General features: G+C 45.4%; 1 long non-coding RNA gene across 1 annotated transcript; it reads right to left on the reverse strand.

The window, feature by feature from the left end:
- Positions 1 to 2,955: 2,955 nt before the first annotated feature.
- Positions 2,956 to 6,581, reverse strand: LOC132371574 (uncharacterized). The gene is made up of 3 exons (XR_009504882.1): positions 6,471 to 6,581; positions 4,711 to 4,825; positions 2,956 to 3,065 (listed from the first exon to the last, which is right to left on the reverse strand). It is a non-coding gene; the product is annotated as an uncharacterized LOC132371574 (long non-coding RNA).
- Positions 6,582 to 7,343: the final 762 nt, after the last annotated feature.

Here is a 7,343-nt window from a genome sequence, read left to right on the forward strand (position 1 = left end):
CAAGCAACCTGGAAAGGCAAATCAGCGCTACAAAGAAGTCTCGCTGCCCATCGGTCAAAAGGGCCATGCTGAATAAAGTGTCAAAACCAGAAATGCAGGACAGGCCATGGAGAAACGGGAGCCTTGCTACGCTGATGGGCGGGATGTAAATTGCCAACAGCCACTCTGGAGAAGTGTACGGTGTGTCCTGAAACATCGAAAAAACTCAGCTTAGAGAGCATAGGGCACTTCCACTCATGGGCGTATAAATTGGGAAAACTAAAAATCAGCAAGACACAGGCACCCCAAAGTTTAGGGCTGCTCTGTTGACGAGAACCTCCACTTCGTTACACCCTAAATATCACAGGAAAGAGAAAACTGGATAAAGAAGTTGTGGTCCTTATGTACAATGGAATATCACTCAGCCATGAAATCAACGTCATAAGGCTAGTAGCAGCATGATGAGTGGATTTAGGTACGACGATTCTAAGTGAAATAAGTCACACAGAAAAAGACACTTATCCTAAGATATCACTTATAGAGGGAATGTAAAAATTGCTACCCTTGAACTGAATTACAAAACAGAACAGAGTCACACGTTTAGAAAACACACTATGGCTGCTTAACGGGAAAGGTGAGGTGGGGTGATGCATAAAAGAAGGGTTTCCAATTAGCTCAGAGACCGTTCCATAAACCCAATATGTAATAGACACGACCTACTCCTTGCTCAGTGAACTGGACTCAACACCCCCTATTCACCGCCCAAGAATATATCTGACTAGTAAGAATGTTAAAACCTATGTATTGATATCTCTCTGTAAGTGAGTCAAGTGGGTGTAAAGCGGCATAAACACAGCAGTGAAAAGCAGCTAAACCCCTTTATAAAAATCAATCACTTTTAAAAACCCGTGAAACAAAGACAGTGAAAGAGAGAGAAATTCTTACTAAATTCGTTCAGGGGCTGTGATGCCACCTGGATTGACCATATCTAGACCCACAGCTGATTGAGACATAAGGGTGGACACTCTTGGGGCTGAGAGGTTTGGTGAGGTTGGGTGAGCAAACGCAGACCCTTTAAAGTAATACTGCGTGGTTCCCATCCCATGGGTCCCAAATCTCCATGTTCAAGGGCATCTTCCTACTTCGAAAACATGCATGAGAAACCCAGAAGATGGTGCACCGTGTGATCGGGAAAGGTTTCTAAAACGCACCTCATTTCTCATCTCCTTGTGCTCGGGTTCCCCATTCCAGCCGCTTTACTAGCAATCTCCCTCCTTGGAGAATCAGCACCTTTAACCTCCTGTTCCGTACAGGTTGCAATTTGTCCTGAGGATGAACGGGAAGAGGGGGAACCAATGAGACACTATCTCTAGGTGTTGGGACAGGCACAGGTCACTCTATTTTCCCATCAGGAAGAAGAATTAACCACAGGCTCAGCCTGCCGCCCGGGACCAAAATAGGGCCTGAAGCAATCCTGCGCTTTTGCGGCCAGCTCCCAAGAAAGCGAGTTGAAAAATGGAGCTCAGGGGCACTGCAATTCACAAACCTGCAGAGTTATAAATCATAACTCTCGTCCTCAAATATATTGATGGAAGACAACGAAGAGGATTTCAAAGCAAGGCAGAATTGCAGGAAACAGATTTCAGGAGGTAGATTCGAATCGCCTTTAAAGCACGGGAAAAGCGGCAAAACCTCGACAATGATGCCCTTGGCCAAAAAGGGCGTATGCGTTTTTTCCTGAATATATTCAGGAAAAAACGCATACGCCCTTTTTGGCCAACCAAGCAACCTGGAAAGGCAAATCAGCGCTACAAAGAAGTCTCGCTACCCATCGGTCAAAAGGGCCATGCTGAATAAAGTGTCAAAACCAGAAATGCAGGACAGGCCATGGAGAAACGGGAGCCTTGCTACGCTGATGGGCGGGATGTAAATTGCCAACAGCCACTCTGGAGAAGTGTACGGTGTGTCCTGAAACATCGAAAAAACTCAGCTTAGAGAGCATAGGGCACTTCCACTCATGGGCGTATAAATTGGGAAAACTAAAAATCAGCAAGACACAGGCACCCCAAAGTTTAGGGCTGCTCTGTTGACAAGAACCTCCACTTCGTTACACCCTAAATATCCCAGGAAAGAGAAAACTGGATAAAGAAGTTGTGGTCCTTATGTACAATGGAATATCACTCAGCCATGAAATCAACGTCATAAGGCTAGTAGCAGCATGATGAGTGGATTTAGGTACGACGATTCTAAGTGAAATAAGTCACACAGAAAAAGACACTTATCATAAGATATCACTTATAGAGGGAATGTAAAAATTGCTACCCTTGAACTGAATTACAAAACAGAACAGAGGCACACGTTTAGAAAACACACTATGGCTGCTTAACGGGAAAGGTGAGGTGGGGTGATGCATAAAAGAAGGGTTTCCAATTAGCTCAGAGACCGTTCCATAAACCCAATATGTAATAGACACGACCTACTCCTTGCTCAGTGAACTGGACTCAACACCCCCTATTCACCGCCCAAGAATATATCTGACTAGTAAGAATGTTAAAACCTATGTATTGATATCTCTCTGTAAGTGAGTCAAGTGGGTGTAAAGCGGCATAAACACAGCAGTGAAAAGCAGCTAAACCCCTTTATAAAAATCAATCACTTTTAAAAACCCGTGAAACAAAGACAGTGAAAGAGAGAGAAATTCTTACTAAATTCGTTCAGGGGCTGTGATGCCACCTGGATTGACCATATCTAGACCCACAGCTGATTGAGACATAAGGGTGGACACTCTTGGGGCTGAGAGGTTTGGTGAGGTTGGGTGAGCAAACGCAGACCCTTTAGAGTAATACTGCGTGGTTCCCATCCCATGGGTCCCAAATCTCCAGGTTCAAGGGCATCTTCCTACTTCGAAAACATGCATGAGAAACCCAGAAGATGGTACACCGTGTGATCGGGAAAGGTTTCTAAAACGCACCTCATTTCTCATCTCCTTGTGCTCGGGTTCCCCATTCCAGCCGCTTTACTAGCAATCTCCCTCCTTGGAGAATCAGCACCTTTAACCTCCTGTTCCGTCCAGGTTGCAATTTGTCCTGAGGATGAACGGGAAGAGGGGGAACCAATGAGACACTAGCTCTAGGTGTTGGGACAGGCACAGGTCACTCTATTTTCCCATCAGGAAGAAGAATTAACCACAGGCTCAGCCTGCCGCCCGGGACCAAAATAGGGCCTGAAGCAATCCTGCGCTTTTGCGGCCAGCTCCCAAGAAAGCGAGTTGAAAAATGGAGCTCAGGGGCACTGCAATTCACAAACCTGCAGAGTTATAAATCATAACTCTCGTCCTCAAATATATTGATGGAAGACAACGAAGAGGATTTGAAAGCAAGGCAGAATTGCAGGAAACAGATTTCAGGAGGTAGATTCGAATCGCCTTTAAAGCACGGGAAAAGCGGCAAAACCTCGACAATGATGCCCTTGGCCAAAAAGGGCGTATGCGTTTTTTCCTGAATATATTCAGGAAAAAACGCATACGCCCTTTTTGGCCAACCAAGCAACCTGGAAAGGCAAATCAGCGCTACAAAGAAGTCTCGCTACCCATCGGTCAAAAGGGCCATGCTGAATAAAGTGTCAAAACCAGAAATGCAGGACAGGCCATGGAGAAACGGGAGCCTTGCTACGCTGATGGGCGGGATGTAAATTGCCAACAGCCACTCTGGAGAAGTGTACGGTGTGTCCTGAAACATCGAAAAAACTCAGCTTAGAGAGCATAGGGCACTTCCACTCATGGGCGTATAAATTGGGAAAACTAAAAATCAGCAAGACACAGGCACCCCAAAGTTTAGGGCTGCTCTGTTGACAAGAACCTCCACTTCGTTACACCCTAAATATCCCAGGAAAGAGAAAACTGGATAAAGAAGTTGTGGTCCTTATGTACAATGGAATATCACTCAGCCATGAAATCAACGTCATAAGGCTAGTAGCAGCATGATGAGTGGATTTAGGTACGACGATTCTAAGTGAAATAAGTCACACAGAAAAAGACACTTATCATAAGATATCACTTATAGAGGGAATGTAAAAATTGCTACCCTTGAACTGAATTACAAAACAGAACAGAGGCACACGTTTAGAAAACACACTATGGCTGCTTAACGGGAAAGGTGAGGTGGGGTGATGCATAAAAGAAGGGTTTCCAATTAGCTCAGAGACCGTTCCATAAACCCAATATGTAATAGACACGACCTACTCCTTGCTCAGTGAACTGGACTCAACACCCCCTATTCACCGCCCAAGAATATATCTGACTAGTAAGAATGTTAAAACCTATGTATTGATATCTCTCTGTAAGTGAGTCAAGTGGGTGTAAAGCGGCATAAACACAGCAGTGAAAAGCAGCTAAACCCCTTTATAAAAATCAATCACTTTTAAAAACCCGTGAAACAAAGACAGTGAAAGAGAGAGAAATTCTTACTAAATTCGTTCAGGGGCTGTGATGCCACCTGGATTGACCATATCTAGACCCACAGCTGATTGAGACATAAGGGTGGACACTCTTGGGGCTGAGAGGTTTGGTGAGGTTGGGTGAGCAAACGCAGACCCTTTAGAGTAATACTGCGTGGTTCCCATCCCATGGGTCCCAAATCTCCAGGTTCAAGGGCATCTTCCTACTTCGAAAACATGCATGAGAAACCCAGAAGATGGTACACCGTGTGATCGGGAAAGGTTTCTAAAACGCACCTCATTTCTCATCTCCTTGTGCTCGGGTTCCCCATTCCAGCCGCTTTACTAGCAATCTCCCTCCTTGGAGAATCAGCACCTTTAACCTCCTGTTCCGTCCAGGTTGCAATTTGTCCTGAGGATGAACGGGAAGAGGGGGAACCAATGAGACACTAGCTCTAGGTGTTGGGACAGGCACAGGTCACTCTATTTTCCCATCAGGAAGAAGAATTAACCACAGGCTCAGCCTGCCGCCCGGGACCAAAATAGGGCCTGAAGCAATCCTGCGCTTTTGCGGCCAGCTCCCAAGAAAGCGAGTTGAAAAATGGAGCTCAGGGGCACTGCAATTCACAAACCTGCAGAGTTATAAATCATAACTCTCGTCCTCAAATATATTGATGGAAGACAACGAAGAGGATTTGAAAGCAAGGCAGAATTGCAGGAAACAGATTTCAGGAGGTAGATTCGAATCGCCTTTAAAGCACGGGAAAAGCGGCAAAACCTCGACAATGATGCCCTTGGCCAAAAAGGGCGTATGCGTTTTTTCCTGAATATATTCAGGAAAAAACGCATACGCCCTTTTTGGCCAACCAAGCAACCTGGAAAGGCAAATCAGCGCTACAAAGAAGTCTCGCTACCCATCGGTCAAAAGGGCCATGCTGAATAAAGTGTCAAAACCAGAAATGCAGGACAGGCCATGGAGAAACGGGAGCCTTGCTACGCTGATGGGCGGGATGTAAATTGCCAACAGCCACTCTGGAGAAGTGTACGGTGTGTCCTGAAACATCGAAAAAACTCAGCTTAGAGAGCATAGGGCACTTCCACTCATGGGCGTATAAATTGGGAAAACTAAAAATCAGCAAGACACAGGCACCCCAAAGTTTAGGGCTGCTCTGTTGACAAGAACCTCCACTTCGTTACACCCTAAATATCCCAGGAAAGAGAAAACTGGATAAAGAAGTTGTGGTCCTTATGTACAATGGAATATCACTCAGCCATGAAATCAACGTCATAAGGCTAGTAGCAGCATGATGAGTGGATTTAGGTACGACGATTCTAAGTGAAATAAGTCACACAGAAAAAGACACTTATCATAAGATATCACTTATAGAGGGAATGTAAAAATTGCTACCCTTGAACTGAATTACAAAACAGAACAGAGGCACACGTTTAGAAAACACACTATGGCTGCTTAACGGGAAAGGTGAGGTGGGGTGATGCATAAAAGAAGGGTTTCCAATTAGCTCAGAGACCGTTCCATAAACCCAATATGTAATAGACACGACCTACTCCTTGCTCAGTGAACTGGACTCAACACCCCCTATTCACCGCCCAAGAATATATCTGACTAGTAAGAATCTTAAAACCTATGTATTGATATCTCTCTGTAAGTGAGTCAAGTGGGTGTAAAGCGGCATAAACACAGCAGTGAAAAGCAGCTAAACCCCTTTATAAAAATCAATCACTTTTAAAAACCCGTGAAACAAAGACAGTGAAAGAGAGAGAAATTCTTACTAAATTCGTTCAGGGGCTGTGATGCCACCTGGATTGACCATATCTAGACCCACAGCTGATTGAGACATAAGGGTGGACACTCTTGGGGCTGAGAGGTTTGGTGAGGTTGGGTGAGCAAACGCAGACCCTTTAGAGTAATACTGCGTGGTTCCCATCCCATGGGTCCCAAATCTCCAGGTTCAAGGGCATCTTCCTACTTCGAAAACATGCATGAGAAACCCAGAAGATGGTACACCGTGTGATCGGGAAAGGTTTCTAAAACGCACCTCATTTCTCATCTCCTTGTGCTCGGGTTCCCCATTCCAGCCGCTTTACTAGCAATCTCCCTCCTTGGAGAATCAGCACCTTTAACCTCCTGTTCCGTACAGGTTGCAATTTGTCCTGAGGATGAACGGGAAGAGGGGGAACCAATGAGACACTAGCTCTAGGTGTTGGGACAGGCACAGGTCACTCTATTTTCCCATCAGGAAGAAGAATTAACCACAGGCTCAGCCTTCCGCCCGGAAACAGAATAGGCCCTGAAGTAATCCAGCGCTTTTGCGGCCAGCTCCCAAGAAAGCGAGTTGAAAAATGGAGCTCAGGGGCACTGCAATTCACAAACCTGCAGAGTTATAAATTATAACTCTCGTCTTCAAATATATTGATGGAAGACAACGAAGAGGATTTGAAAGCAAGGCAGAATTGCAGGAAACAGATTTCAGGAGGTAGATTCGAATCGCCTTTAAAGCACGGGAAAAGCGGCAAAACCTCGACAATGATGCCCTTGGCCAAAAAGGGCGTATGCGTTTTTTCCTGAATATATTCAGGAAAAAACGCATACGCCCTTTTTGGCCAACCAAGCAACCTGGAAAGGCAAATCAGCGCTACAAAGAAGTCTCGCTGCCCATCGGTCAAAAGGGCCATGCTGAATAAAGTGTCAAAACCAGAAATGCAGGACAGGCCATGGAGAAACGGGAGCCTTGCTACGCTGATGGGCGGGATGTAAATTGCCAACAGCCACTCTGGAGAAGTGTACGGTGTGTCCTGAAACATCGAAAAAACTCAGCTTAGAGAGCATAGGGCACTTCCACTCATGGGCGTATAAATTGGGAAAACTAAAAATCAGCAAGACACAGGCACCCCAAAGTTTAGGGCTGCTC

The sequence above is a fragment of the Balaenoptera ricei genome, chromosome 9, assembly GCF_028023285.1.
Source record: "Balaenoptera ricei isolate mBalRic1 chromosome 9, mBalRic1.hap2, whole genome shotgun sequence".
NCBI classification, from domain to species: Eukaryota; Metazoa; Chordata; class Mammalia; order Artiodactyla; family Balaenopteridae; genus Balaenoptera; species Balaenoptera ricei.